Source organism: Hipposideros armiger, unplaced genomic scaffold (genome assembly GCF_001890085.2).
Source record: "Hipposideros armiger isolate ML-2016 unplaced genomic scaffold, ASM189008v1 scaffold_223, whole genome shotgun sequence".
Classification (NCBI taxonomy): Eukaryota; Metazoa; Chordata; class Mammalia; order Chiroptera; family Hipposideridae; genus Hipposideros; species Hipposideros armiger.
In genome coordinates, this window is record NW_017731573.1 from 1,715,678 (window position 1) to 1,731,504 (window position 15,827).

The 15,827-nt window shown below is 43.3% G+C and overlaps 1 protein-coding gene across 5 annotated transcripts in view; it reads left to right on the forward strand.

Annotated features, from left to right (window-relative positions):
- AUTS2 (activator of transcription and developmental regulator AUTS2) overlaps positions 1-15,827 on the forward strand; it is a 1,181,390-nt gene that overhangs the window by 284,250 nt on the left and 881,313 nt on the right. The window lies entirely within an intron of this gene.

The following is a 15,827-nucleotide window of genomic DNA, read 5'->3' on the forward strand; positions in this document are numbered from 1 at the left end:
CCCCTGCCCCTCTGCTCTTTTCACCACCCTTCCTCCCCCTCCCCTCTATGCCTAGGGGTGTATGTGGGAGAGGGTAGATGGAATAGAGGAGAGGGTGGGGAGAATATTGGCTTGTCGGAAAAGTCATGACGCATTTTTGCAATGAAAAACAGAGAAAAAATACGTTATGACTTTTCTAACAACCCAAGAGAATAGTGCTAAAAAGCCTACGTAACCAGCAACCAGCAAACGTGTGTAGAGAACCACTCCAGCATTTAATTAGGGCCTGCAGCCCTCTGTCAGCCAGAAACTGTTCTCCTGATGAGAGAGGAAGAGAGCCTTGTCACTGTGTCTGGAGTTATTTGTATAATTCAGCAGCTGTTTCCCTCAGATGCTTACCGCACGGGGCTGGGTTATAAAGACGTACGAGTGGAATTGCTGAGGTTTAGACACTTGTGCTCACTGTTCAGCTGAGAGCCACTTAGGCTGTTCTTGTACAAATGCATTAGATTATGGTTAAGCAGCTTATGGACATAAAAACACATTAGAACTTTACAGCACTCTATAAATTATAGTTTTTGCAGCATTCACAGCCACAATGCTAGGTAATTACATTCATTAATCTACTAGTAAGAGCACATAAAGTTGCCTCCCAAACAGTGCCGTATGTGTCAGTGCTCAGCTGGGAAGGAGGGCTTCCCCTCCTCCTTTTTTCCATTTCCCCCTGTGCCATTAAGCCTTGTGCAGGAAGGTTTGGATGGTACATTGAGGGAGTCCCTAATAGAGTCCAAGAAACGATTTCTTTCAAGGTTAGGCTCCGGCAGGGAGCCTTGTAGGGTAACCTTTTCATGGTGAACTGCATCTAGTAACTATTTTGTATGCATTTATTTTCTTTTTGGAAATGGACAGATGTCTCATTTGGAAAACCAGCAGGGGTAAAGCAGTTGAAAGAGATTTATGATGGAATCAGTCGCAAATGCTTTTCAGGCCTTCTTTTGCCTGTCTCTAAGAACGGTTTACGTCATGGTCTTTTTAATGTTGGAAGTATCCTGAATGCACAGGGTTGCTCTCTTCCCAGGGCAGACTTTCCTGAAGTTTGCCATCTTTCCATTCCATGCGTGATGAGAAATGCATTTCTTTTCTTTCTTTTTTTGACAACTTTCCCTTGTTTGTTCTTGTAAATTACAGAGAGCAGATCTGGGGCGAAATGATACAAATTTATATGGTGTTATCATTCCAAAGAGCAATTGTACTTTCTCTGCATTATTTCACAGGTGAAATAAACCAAGTGATGTGCTTACCGTATTTGCTGGCGTATAAGACGATTTTTTGGCCCTGAAAAATATGCCTCCAAGTGGGGGGTCGTCTTATACGCCAGGTACACTTCAGATAGACTGCCCATAGTGCTTGCCCCGTGCCATAGTGGCCTCCCGATGCCCGCCCACTTCATTCCACATACCGTTCAGGCATCAGCAGCGCTGCTGGGTGTATGCTCGGCTGTTATGCGATTTTGCTGTTATGCGATTTTACCACACTCGCAAAATCGCACACAGCCGACCATACACCCAGTATGATAGCGCAAAATCGCGAATCGCGATACCATACTGGGTGTATGGTCGGCTGTGTGTGATTTTGCGAGTGTGGTAATTCGGGTTACCGTATATTTCTTTACATATTATGCATTGAAGATTCGCGATTTTGCGCTATCATGGTGCCTGTTAGAATGTTGAAGAGCTCGCACTTGCGCACTAGTGAGGTCCCAGGGAGATGCTGATGCAAGGGTGGACCAGACTGCTATAGTGACAGGGCGGGCAAACAGGGAGCAGGGACCAATCAAATCAGGCTTTGTATACAGCCAACAGCCAACCACAATACTGCACCATTGTACAGTACAGCATAGAAAATGTCGACCAGTCAAACCCCTATCATCCCTATCATGGCACCAGCCAAAAGAAAGAAGTATGATGCAAATTTTAAACTGAAAGTTATAAACTTTGCTAAGGAAAATAATAATTGTGCTGCTGCAAGACAATATGGAGTAACAGAAAAGATGGTTCGGGACTGGAAATCAAATGAGAAAGCATTAAAGAGTATGCCAAGGGGTAAGTGTGCATTAAGAAGAGGCACCCCACACTGGCCAGAACTCGAAAAACATGTAGCAGACATGGTGGCTCAACATCGCCAAAACGGTTATGTGGTGATACGAAATACAATATGCTTGTTTGCCCTTCAGTGGGCCAAATAAAATCTGATATTGTTTTACCTTTTATTTGGTGTGTGGAAGGTGTGTGGAAGAGGGGGTAGTCTTATACGGCGAGTATATAACAAACTCTGTATTTTGAGTGGAAATGTTAGGGGGTCGTCTTATACGCCCAGTCGTCTTATACGCCAGCAAATACGGTATTTAAAAAAGGGAGGAGAAGAGAGGAGTGTGGCAAGTGAGGCCCAAACCACAGCCTGAGTCCTGGGCAGTGTTGAGACCACATCCTGGCTTCTGCGCTGAGGCGCACCAGGTGTCATGTGGGCCTCAGCTCTGGAGCCGTGCACATCTGCATCGAGTCAGGGTGCTGTCTGCAAGCTGCGTGAGCTCAGACACGCTAAATCATAGGAATGAAACAACTAGCCCTAGTGTGTTCCAGAAATTATATTAGCTTATTTAATCCTAATAGTTGCTTTGTAAGTTAGGTGCCATAATTAGCCCTCATTTTATAGAAATGAGAAAACTGCGGCTTCACAGGCTGTGTGGTAATTAAAATAGGTGTTATAAAACAGTATACAGTACCTCCCTTTGTACACTGAAAGAAGCTCAGTAAGCTGAGGGTATATGGGGACTAGATCCCACCATGAATCCTCCAGTGCCGAAGAGAACCTTTTATAATGACTGACAGTTTCCCTTCGTAATGACTAAGACCTGAGTGTGTGAGGCAGGAAGAGCAGTTCCTCCCTTGTCAGTTATTACTGTCTCCTTTATGCTAGGAAACACCCTGGGCCCTTTCCGTAGGTCCCGTTGAACCTCTCCAGCCTGTTCCTGTGTTGCTGGAGTGGAAAAGGAGGTTCAAACAGGCTGCCAGGGGGTTGCTTAAGATCCCAGAGCCACAGAGTGGCACCAGCAGTCCTCAGACCCGGCGCTGACTGCCACCAGAGCACCTGCCTGTGTCAGGTTAGACTGAACCAGGACACAGAGGAGGACATGGGAGATGAATGAAGACTGTGGACAGTAGTGGAGTGCTGCAGTTTTCTTGGAATGAAGTTTGTATTGTGAGAAATCCTCTAAGAAACTGATCGGGTCTCTGTCATTGCAGGAGTCTGAATGTAAGGAGCTTTAGCTCTGTGGACTGCAGAGCAGCCCACCTTATAGGGTGGGGTGCAGAGTCTTTCTTCAGCAGGCCCGTGGCATTCCTGTTCACTGAAGAATTGAGAGAGATTTGGGACTCCCCGTGGCCCTAAACCACGTTTTAAGGTTAGATAACTGCGGAGAAGAAAAGCGGTTGCTGTGTGTACGTCAGTATGCAGACGAGGGGATGAGAGAATTGCAGAGTGGTGTTGGCTTCAGCATCTTGTTTTCAGCCCACCTCTTCCCCTTGTTGACAGAACAGCTGCCACATTGGATTACCACTGAAGTCACTGGAGCCTGGTGCCGTCAGGGCAGGGCTGGTGCTATTTGTGGGGTGAAATATGCAGCGGTATGCTAGCAAATGGACAAGGGGAGAAGGAAAGTCTTCCTAACACATGCTGCCATCCGAGGTGTAGTTTAAACCACTCGCTCAGTGTTTGCCCCATGGGTTTCTCACCCATGCGTCTGCTCATGCACAGCCTCCCAGCCTCACGCAGCCGGCCTGCCCTATTATTGCTCAGGTCCCGCGGAGCCCTTCTCTCTCACTGCGGTATTGATGTCAGTTCCCACAGCTGTCACACATATCCACTCCTCTCCTGGTTGTGAGTGTATGTATGTGCTGTTGCCAGCTTGTTTGGCTGGTGGTCACCTTTCATAGGCTGTGATGGCGACTTCACTGTTACAAGTGTGATTTGCTGAGCTGGTGGTGGTGTCACTTGATCCTCCTGGGGTGAGGAAGCGTTGATTTTCTTACCCCCAGGACCCATCTTTCAGCCTCCTTCCCGCATAGGACCAAGGGCCAAGGTCACTCCTCATGCCTGTGTGAGAGAAGAGAAGGAAATTGTTTAACGTGTGTGATCTGCAGGCGCAGTTTCTGAGATATGTGCCTGTGGGGCTGGGTAGGCCTGTGTTAGCAAGGGACACAGTGGAGTATGCACTTAGAAACTCAAAACGATGAGTTAATGGACACCTCTCACAGATAAATTAAAATGCTGCTGCTTGAAGCTGGGAGAACATTTTTGGAGGGACTCTGAATCCTGTCAGGAAATCCCTGTGGCTTATGTTTTCATATGGCAGTCATCTCCTCAGATCAGACGTCCGCACTGCCTATTAGGTAAACACAGAAAGCATAGATTATGAGTTAAAAGTATTGACAGCATTTCAAGTGCTATCAGAGAACATTTAATTCAGTTTAATTTTGTGATAAATCTCGTGTTTAATCCTCTGGTTACTCTGTAATCATGTCTCTATTGATCTTTTCTGAATGACTGCCTGCAGTTTAATAAACTTTGCCATTAACCCAGAGCTTCAAAAGGGAGAGATTGATTTCATTATCAAATCTGATAGACCCAATAAGTACCTAAACATCACTAGATCTATCTATAGGCAGCTTTGGTATACAGATGAGCCTGTGGTTTGTTTAAGAAACTGGGTAAAAGTGGCCATCTTGCATGACATAATTACCTTAGAATTAGCATGATTCCCTTATGCAAACGAACACTGCCTTCCATCTCTCAAATCAATGTAGTAGCCAATGCAAAGGCCTGTCTCTTTTCCTCCCTCAACTATAATTCTAGGGTGGAATTTACTCTCATTGCCGAAATAGCTTGAGGCATTTATTTGGTTTCGTCTCAGGTCAGTGGGTACATCTTCAGCACTTTCTGTGTTCTGTGTAAACCGCAGGATAGTTCATTTTATTTTCATCCATCTGATGCTACAGGAAGGAAAGTCCTTCAGGATAAAACCTGAAATAGAAACTGAGAGTGACGGGAAAGAGAAGACGGGAGTGTGCAGAGTCACAGGAGGGAGCTGTGTGAAAGCCCCCAAATTGGAAAACTTTCCCAGCAACCCATGGCCGTGTCTCGCTTCGTGAGAGAGCGCGTGCAGCACGCACCAAACAGGAACTCTCTTCTTGCCCCTGCGGGTACTTAGAGCTGCCGTCACTTTTCATTAATATTTATTGAGCCGCAGAGGCAGACATGTGGGGTTCAGGGCCTGGAGCATTTGTAGAGCTTCTTATTTTTTTTAAGGTCGGAAACGTGTCATTCTCTGCCACTTTTCACCCTTGAAATAAAAATGGTGAGGATTGTCGGTTGTAGAGAAAAGCTTTTATTTCTGTCTAGATTTTTATTTCCCGTTTAAGTCCTTCAGAAAGAGTTCAGATATTTTACAGAAGAGGCATTGCTGTTCCCTGATTATACTTTGGAGGGGGAAATGGAAGTGAATAGAAGGGTTTTATAATGAGGCAATACTAAACTATAATTTAAAGTCTTCTTTCAGCAAAAGATGATAATCCTGACACCTGCACACAAGGCTGTGGTGACCTGGACGTAGGGATCCAGGGCAGAATTAGAGCCCTGAGTGCCAGGCATGTTGCCAGTTGCTGATTGTCTGCCTTTGGAAAGTGACTTGTTTACCAAACCTCAGTTTCCTCATTTAGAAAAGGAAAATGATGGCACTTGCTATGTAGAGTTATTAGGAAATCCGATGAGATGATGATTTAAAAAGGTATTGTAAACTCTGAATTATAAGTTGCTATACAAATATTAGTGGTTATGAAAAATCACGAATTAGTCTTTATATTCATAAATGGTCTGACCCTTCAGCAAATCATGCCTAGTTCTCAAATCAAAACCAACTTGGGACAAAAGAACTTGAAGATGCTTATACGTAAGAGAAATCTCATGGAGATATTCAAAGGTCTGGAAAGTATGATCTGGAGGAAACACTTCTACTGAATCAGTGAATGCTAAGCTATGTTTGTGGAGTGTTTTGTGAGTGCTAAATAGTTTACCAGGATCATGACATTATAGAGGTTGAAGGAACTGAAGAGCCCACCCCATGGAGGACCTCAGCTTCATAGCTATGGAAGTCGATTGGCCTCTGTCCTTAAGCTGGGGGTTCAGGTCAGTTTGAGGAGGGATGTAACCGTTATGTGAGGAGATGTTTGTACACGTGTGCGTGTTGGTTCTCTGCATCGCTGCTCGGTGAACCAAGGAATGCCCCCTTGTGTCCGATGGGAAGTTGACTGTAGTTTCTGGGAAGTTGGGAGGAAGTTATAGAATTATTACTAAAGTAATAATAATTTCACAGTTCTCTAGAAACCTACCTGAACCACTTGAAAAACGTGAACCATAAAGGGACCGTCTCTCATCTATATGCCCTTCCCAATATGCTGTCTGAAACTGTATTTACATTTAGAGACACATAATGTGAATTTTTCCATACGTTGCTTTTGTGTCACTGAATAGTCCTAAACATTAAATTACCTCTCATAAAATTAGTTCCTGTCTGCTGAGTAGACAGAATGTGCCTTCATTTTGTGTGTGTGTGTGTGTGTGTGTGTTTTCTAACCCAGCTTCTCCAGGAAGTGGTTCCTCTCTCCAGCCACCACCCCTGCCTCTGTGATAGCACAGTCAGCCCCAGTTGATGTCAGACATCAAGGTGTTCTCTGCTGCCCATTAATGCAGTTTGACTTCTTAAGAGTCAGAGCTAGGAGCTATCAGTGGTCTTCCCTTATTGCCCCTTCTGTAAGATTCTGAAATCACATCAGGATTTCCCCCTCTCTCTTCTGGGGAAGATTAAGGGAAAGAACAAAGATCAGAACTGGGATAGCATGGCAGAAGGCAATGGAGGACTCTTCCATGGCTGATAATCTCAGTCTTTATCTCGTCTGGTTAACTTAATGTCACACTGATAGAAAAGTGAAATGAATGGATGCAGTGTATTCCTTCTCAAATCAATTAAAGAGTCCCATAGGGCCAGAGATCCATAGTAAAGGTAGATTCCTGTTGCATACATCATGTTCTCTAGTTTTCCCTGACACGGGACGGCAAGCCCAGAGAAGCCGCCACTCCCAGATGAAGGCTGGAGTACCTGTCTCTTCCAGGATGAGACGGACCACTCAGCATATACCATGTGCTGGAACCACAAGCATCAATGTGCTAACTTCTAGAGACACTGGTTATTTATAATGAAGATGTGGTCACATGTGGGCACTTGGGGAAGAGGAGATGTTGGGAACATTGTAAGGGAAGAACAGCAAAGCCTGTGTGTCTCATTACTAATCTGGATCAAAAAGCTGGACATAAAGAGGTTTTCACTGGCCAATTGGGATCCTTATCTAGAACTTCTAGGTGATAGTATCTACCACTCTTGATTTTCTTTTTTTCTTTTTTGGTGAATAGGGAGATATTGAGATCCAGGAAATGGTAATCAGGCCTTGATATCAAGCCACAAAAAAATGACAGCAAGGCCTGGCATTTTCCCAGTCAATCCCCTTAATGGTTTTGTCTTCTCTTGGTCTTAATAAAGTGGTTTATGTTATCGCCTGAAGCCTCTCTTCTCGCCCTCTTTTGTATGTGGGGGACTAGGAATGGTTTCTTTGGGAGGAGTGATGATCTATAATTAGATAAGTTTGAGAGTTCTTGGGTGGAAATCCCAGAAAGGAAGAGAGATGAATAATAGTATGATTCACAGCATGGTGGGACAACCTCAGAGTGAGAGCAACATTCGTGGCATCCTCATTTCTCTCATTCACTTGTTCAAAACCAGCTTACTCTGCGAGAAATTCAGGAGTGGCGAAGTCACAGCCAATTCAGGAATGGTGGAACTAAACCTGAGTATTACGGGGAAGATCATTAATAATTGTTTTGCTACAGTGTAATACGTACATTAATGGACTCGTTTTCCATCTTTTGCATCCCATCCATAAAAAAAAATGGATAATGGCTAATTAAAAGGGGATGTCATTAGAATTACCCATCTCTCCAATGTTTGTGTGACCGTAGTGGATCAGATTTGAGCGGATGAAAAGCAATAGAAATTTGTATGCTCTGCTTGCCTCTGTCGAGGTAGGAAAGCAGGCTCCTGGCCTCTGAGAGGCCTGAGAACTGCCTGGTGCTCACTTTCTCTTCTGGCTTTCATTGTGCTCTCTTCTGTTGTGTGGGTCCGTTCCCCTTTTCCACTCACCCTTTGTGTACCTTACTGCCCTTAAGCCCTTGCTGATGAGATTTTCTGCCTCAGTCATGCTGTGCTCAGCTTTCAGAATGCTGCTGTTACGGAGGAGTTAAATTTTTTTTAAGGTTTCCTTTTCGTCATGCTGTATTTCTCAGATTATCTGGAAGGACTGTAATCCAATTTTAGGAATCCTTCAGGGCTAAGAGCCTAAACTGTTTTAAGCAATAGCATCTGGTTGCCAGGAACTCAACCACTCTGAGCGCGTAAAATCTAGAAGCGGCCAGCTCTCAATTATCTATGGGAAGGGGAGACTGCAGGGACGTTTCAGTTCACAGAGTGCAGAAGCATCACTTCAGCCGAGAGCCATGATCTCATCCCATAACCGAGTTTAGGAGCGCTTCTCAGTGCGCCGATTTTGCGTTCCTGTTTTTTTTTTGTTTTTTTTTTGCTCCTTGCCTCTGACAATGGCCCCGCATCTTGGACAGATGTTTTTCTATTCGGAATCTGTCAGCACTTGATCTCCATCTCTTTCTCTCTGTAACCTATTTTCTTCTCTTCATTTGGACTCCCTCATCTCATGTGTATGAGGTATTAAGCATATTCTAATAAGCGGCCTCCATTTTTTTTAATATTTAGGAACAGTAAAATGTTACTTGTTTTCTTTCTTTGCTTTTTGATTAAAATGTTTGTGAGAGGGGATGTGACCAAACAGTACCAGGGTACTTGAAAGAAAGATAGAAAAACTTTATGACAGGTTAGCGTCTGAATAACTGAGAATTGACTGTTAGAAGTGGAGAAAGTAGGCGCATTGTGAATGCTCCATCGTCGCTGATAATGATGTGAAGGTGGCGCACTGCCCCTCAGCCTGACCAAACGTTAGTGTCACAGCTGAGTTGTCTCCTCTGAAAGCTTCAGGGCCACATTATGGGCTAAAGCCAGCTCCCCAGACCATGGCTGTACCTTTGTTTCAGGAACCTGAAAGATGAGTTACTTTTGATGGACTCTGAATGTCCTTGTGTGATTGGTAGTGACGGTAGGCCAGTTGTGCATGACCACAAGGGTTGCCGTTTTTCAAAATAACTCTGTTGATGAGTAATTGACATATCAGTAAACTGCATGAATTTAAAGTGTAAAATTTGATAAGTTTTAATATGTATGTACACTCATGAAACCATTGCCTCAATCAAGACAACAAATCCGTCCATCAACCCCAAAGTTTCCTCGTATCCCTCTGTAATCTCCTTTTCCTGTTGCTCCCAGGGAACCACACATCTACTTTCTGTTACTATGGATTATTTCATGTTTCCTAGAATTTTATATAAATTGAATCATTCAGAATGTATTCTTTTTTGTCTGATTTCTTTTACTCAGCATACTTATTTGATATTTATTCATGTTATAGTGTGTCTCAATTGGTTATTCCTTTTTATTGCCGAGTAATATCCCATTGAATGATTATATCCCAGTTTATCTATTCATCTGTTGATGTACATTTGAGTTGTTCCCTGTTTTAGGCTATAATAAATAACGTTGACATGAATGTTCATGTGCAAATCTTTATGTAGACATGTGCTTTTATTCCTTTGGGGAACTAGCGGCAGGAGAATGGTTGGGTCCTACTCGTATGGAGGGTGTACTTAGAACTTTCAAAGCAGTGGCCAAACTGTTTTAGAAAGTGACTCTACTCTTTTTCATTCCCCCACAAATGAAAGTCCTCCCCATTCTTGCCCACACTGGAGATGGTCCTTGTTTTTCCCTTTAGCCATGTAGTGATATTTCATTGTGGTTTTAATTTTCATTTCCTGAATAATGACTGATGCTAAGCATCTTTTCATGTGTTTATTTGCCATCTGTATTTCTTTTTTAGTTGAATGTCTGTTGAAACCTTTCACTCATTTAAAAAAATTTCTTTTTATATAGTTTTGAGAATTAAAAGAAATAGTGTAGATACAGAACTTTTACTAGATATACACTTTACAATTTTTTTTTCAGTTCTGTGGCTTGTCTGTTCATTTTCTTAACAGTGCCTTTTCAAGAGCAGAAGTTTTAATTTTTGATAAAGTGTAGTTTACCAATTTGTTCTTTTACGGATTATATTTTTGGTATTATATCTAAGAAATCTTTGCCTAATGCAAGGTTACAAAAGTTTTCTCCTATTCTCTTCTACAAGTTTTATAGTTTTAGGTTTTACATTTAGGTTTCTGATATATTTTGAGTTAATTTTTCTAATTAGATTGAGATATAGATAAAATTACTTTTCTGCATGTGGATATCTACTTGTTCCATCAACACTTATTAGAAAGATTATGATTTCTCCACAGAATTGCTTTTGCACTTTTGCTGAAAGCCAGTTGTTCATGTGTAGGTGGGTCTGTGTCTGGACTCCCCGCTCTGTTGCAGCATTGATTTGTTTGTCTGTCTTGATGCCAATGTGGGGCTGCACTTGTAACGCTGTGGCAGGGGTGGCAGTAGAGGGCTCCTTCGCTGCCCTTCACCTATCCCAAGCTCATTGACTTGCCTCTTACCCCCTGTAAGCAGCCTGATTGCAGGGGTCCTTCTTAGATATATCTAAGGGGCGGTAAAGTGTCTGGCACATAGTACATGTTTTGATTTTTGTCTTTAAAAGATGTGAAAATGAGGGATTATCTTTTGAATGTCACATTGGTTATTTTGCTTGTAAATTCCTATATTCTTCTTTACTTACTAAAAAGTTTAGGTCCTGAAAGCCTGTTTATAAGCTCATTTGTTCAAAAGTAGGAATTGGGGACCAATGTGAATAAATCCAGAGTTAGCTTTTAAAAGAGCTGTATGTTCTGTTTTTTTTTGCTAATTTTTTGCTTCTTCTTATCACTGTAAACCCTTTCCCTTCTTCTGCATTTAAGAGAAATGATGGAATCAATGTTTGTAGAACCATGCTAAAGCAAGCACAAATGCCGTATAATAAACCAACAGAGGACTTGACAGAGGAGAATGACAGCACACAGCCATTAGTGTCCTTTGATGGTGAAAACACCTCCCCCGCCCCCACTTCTTTATTTTCTTTACAAGTCCTGAAGACCAAATAACAGCAAAGATCTGTTTAAATTGCACCCCTCTTTCACAGTATTCCTACACACGGGCACATGCATGCACACATACCACAGATGCTTTGGAGGTGAGGGGCTGCCTTCCGATTAGTTGGGTTGGAAAATCAGATGGGGACTTTCTAAAACCTGTTTTATGCACGGCAGGCAAGTTGTGCCTTCATTCTCTATTGTCTCTGGCTTCATCTGTAATCAGCAAATGAAAGCCTGCAGCCCTGTAGTGCTTCATCCGCAGCTTTTGCTCTCCCCTAGTTTGCACAACACTGAACCATCTCATTTTCAAATTCAGGAATGGCGGAGGGAACCTTTGGTGGAAGATTGTAATTTGGGAAAAGGGGAAGTACAGAGCAAGATCACCTATTTTGAAGAGGGCTGGGTGTTGAAGGAAATTGCTTTGGTTCATCTGCCTTTGAGCCTCTCAGCATATACGCTGCAGTGACCCTACCTTCCATCACCAGTGACCTAAAAATCACATAATTTCAACTGTTCACAAAATCTATTCCCATCTGTTGTGTATGGCTTGTGTACTTACCCCCTCTATTGCCAGCAAATATGTCTAAGTCTTTTTACCTCACAGCCAAACTTCTGTTGTTGGCTGGCTGGCTTTCTTGCTTCTCCTGTGATTGTCAAATAAATGCCTTAAAGCACTGTTCCAGATCTCTGTCTTATCCTCTGCCCTCCTACCACTTCCCTCCCAATGCTCCTTTGATAAATGCTTCCCTCGCCGTGTTCGGGGCACAGACCTCTTATTTTCAGAAAGCCCTGCAGATAATTCTGATGGACGCTCGCTTTGCCTGAGAATCACTCACCTCCATCATGGTTGAGGAGTGAATTAATAGGCCTTGGAAAATCATCACTCACCGATCCTAAAAAGTGATGTTAGAAACCAGACATTTCCCCTCCTCACGTTATAGCAATATTTCATAGACTGCCCATGTTTCTTTAAGGAAATTCTTAAATAAGTTGCTAAGAGTTTGCTGGTGGCAGGTTGGTGGTGGATATGTACACACGTACACACGCATGTGATCCTGTGCACAGCTCTTTAGAAGACTATAAGGTGAGGAGTTTATAATCTGTCTTCACTTCTCTTTGCTTATAATGGACAGTTTTTGTCCTTTTTTCCCCAGGACAGTCAATGAAAAGTTAAATGATTATTTTACTGTATACATAGTAACAAGTCAGTAAGTGTTTATACAGGAATTGAACAGTGTGGTCTTGTTGATTCAGGAATTGTACTAAAGGGTCTATACAGTAATTTATAAATAAAACTATACTTTGAAAGAATAAAGATAATCTCTAGTCTTTGAAAATATAAACCTTACATAATAAAAAAACTTTTAAAACACTGTTCATTTGTTCTTTACTCCTTAAGCCACCACCTCTACAAACACTTTGATCCTCTCTTCCCCCCACATACCCTCCCGAGTTGAAACTCTGGATAGTAATTGGAGCTCAGATGATTGTAGAGCTGCTGTAAGGCTTTGGCAGGCCTCTCACAAGCTAATGTCGCGGCATGGGGTCCATTTGCTCTGTCGCTATTCTGCAGTGCAGCGAGAATGCCTTGATTAATATGCTACAGGAAAATAAAGTGGATTTGGAAAAAATTATACCATACTCTCATAAATATTAATTCACATTTGTATGGAATTGCACATAATTTTCAATACACTTGGAGTACCTTCAGTATGAAAGATTTTGTCTTCAAAGAGAATGGCCTCATTTTTTTAAAAGCACAGCCCATACGTTATTAAATATCATTTGTTTATTAATCCGATACTCTGCATGCATATGATGCCGGGCAGTGGGTGGGTGGTGTGACACAGAAGGATTTTTTTACCCTGTGGGGAATTTATATATTATCCTTAGAAATGGTGCTGTTGAATCATATTGTATAGGAGCAGCCCTTGTGGAAGTCACCTGGCTGCTTTTGCTAGCGCTGCCATTATACCTGAGTGTCTTCATGCCAGCTGACTCTCCTAATTCCATGTGAGGCTGAGCACTGACTGGTCTGAGCTGAGCAGACATCTGCTGTGGCTGACGGTGGGAGTGGGCACTGCACAAAGGAATGAGGAACGTTTAGCCTGTGTTGGGCACAGGGGACAAGGTTCTGAGACTGCAGTCATTGGCCATGGCACTTGCTTTGATCTCAGCTTGCGCCCTGAACACTTCTCAGCACACCCTTGGTGCCTCAGGAGAGCTGCCTCTGCAGCGGCAGAGGGTAAATCATGTGCAGTGACAGCAGCTGGACGTTAGGCCCGAGGCATGCGTTTGCCTGTAAGGCTGTTACCTTTGGTATCCTTTTGCTCTGAGTACAAGGCCTTTCTCCTTTTCTGGGGCTTTTTGCTGTGTGCTGTGATCCTTCTCATGTGCCAGCAGCACCTGTAGGTGTCTTTGTTTCCTGCTGCCATCAGCTTGTGCAGCCTGCTTCTCCCTGTGTTAGAGGTGGCTTGGGATAGTATCAACTCACAACTGCAGTTGGCAGGTTTGGGTACTTTAACTAGTTGTCTTATTTATTTATTTATTTAGCATATATTCTATCTATCTATCTATCTATCTATCTATCTATCTATCTATCTATCTATCTAATACCTAAATATCCCCACCTATTATTTGTCTGACTATGTGAAGCTCTGGGGTTACTGAGATGAATGATACTTAGTTCTTGCCCTCAGTCTTTCAAGAGATCATGCTACCAGCTGCCTCAGGTCCTTTGCACAAGCAGTTTTCTCTGCTCAGACTTTCAAATCTAGGTGAAATGGCAGTCATCTTTTCAACCACAACCCCTTCCTCTGGATCAAAACATTTCCCCCATTTTAGCCCCTTTTAGAGCAGTCAGTTCAGTTTGCAATTATATATTTGTGTGCTTTGATTGGTATTTGTCCCCTAAATTCTAAGCTCCATGCCTTGGGGATCCCCCCTCCCCCCTACACACAGTTATTTTCTTACCACTATAGGACAGTGCTGTTTGTACTTGGCATATCCTGGGCACACAAAAATTGCTTGTTGAATGAGTGAAGGCCTGAGGACGTTGCTTTTGCCTTATAGAAAGGTCTTCCTGAGCAGGCCGTGCTGCTAAGAGTCCTTAAGCTGGAGAAGGGAGAGTTGTGGAAGGAGGACTTTTGAGGCCAAGGCAAAGCATTGTGATACGAAGGCCCAAGGTCCCAAACTGATGGCGGTGGCTGACTGGGGAAAGACATCAAGGAACACCATGCATGTCAAGTAGGGAGTGCTGGGATGTTGGAAGCAGTAGGACAAATAACTGCCTCAAGGATATTGGCGATGAAGGAAATGAGAAATGGGTAAAGGGAAATGTTTGTTCTGGTTTTATGTCATTTTTAATTGTGCATTTAGGACCACTGACACTGAGAAATTATGCAGGGGTCAGGCTCCACGAAGGAGCATTTTCAGTGAAAGGAGGGTCATATCCACTCATTTACAAAGTATTGAGTGCCAGGTCGTTTTAATTTTAGTGCTTAATGTGTACCGTCTTTCTCAGGGATCAGCGGACATTCCCGTGTATAGAATCAGGTCAACCTGAGCCCACTTCACACATAGCTCAGAGTTGCAGTGACTTATGCCAAGGCTCGTATTGAATAATGTCAGTGTCAGGCTCAAACCCCGGTCTTGTGGGACCGCAGTCTGTCCTTAGCCGCCCGCGGGCACACAGCTCTACTAGATTGTGGCCCAAAGTGCTTGCCTGTAGTTTCTACAGAGCTGCTTCCTGTCCCCCCATAACCCTCTCCTACCCTTTCCCCACCCCCAGCCACACACAGGAATAAATGAAAAGTTGCTTTTGATCTTGGTGACAATATTGTTACATTTTGCAAAGAAGATGGGAATTAAGGATGCTCAGAGGAACTTGTGGTAAAAATGTAATGCATTGAGGAAACATTTTAACCGTGTGCACTCACAATTACCTTCTCGCTGGCTCACATCCACCAGGCCCTGGCACTTTCAGTCCTGTGCTGCTTTTTTGGGGCCGTGTATGCACTTAATACTCCTTTTCCGAAACATAATTGATGTACCACATTGGGAAGTGAATGTATTGAGTCCCCTCAGGGAATATTGTGTGCTGGGCTCCGCCCAGAATCAGATGGAAAGCCGCCAAGACAGCAGCGAAATCACTTCCAATGGATGGATACTTTGTGCTTAGTTGACTTTTTTGCCCAACAAGAATAGAAGGGATATATGCGTAGTGGCATTCAGAAAAACTGAGAGCTCTGTTTTAGTTTTTGGTATTCTCATATCCCGTTTTCCTACCCTTCCCCCTCCCTTTTAAAAAGTAACCCCAGGGGCCGGCCGAGTGGCTCAGTTGGTTAAGAGCTTGCTCAAGAGTTTGAGCTCTGAGCAACAGCAGTTCGAGTCCCGGCCTGAGCTGAGCAGCCGCTGAGCTGCCAACAGGTGGCAGGATGGCTCAGCTTAAAAAAAAAAAAAAAGTAACCCCATTTAGCCTGTATTTTGAGTGTGACCCT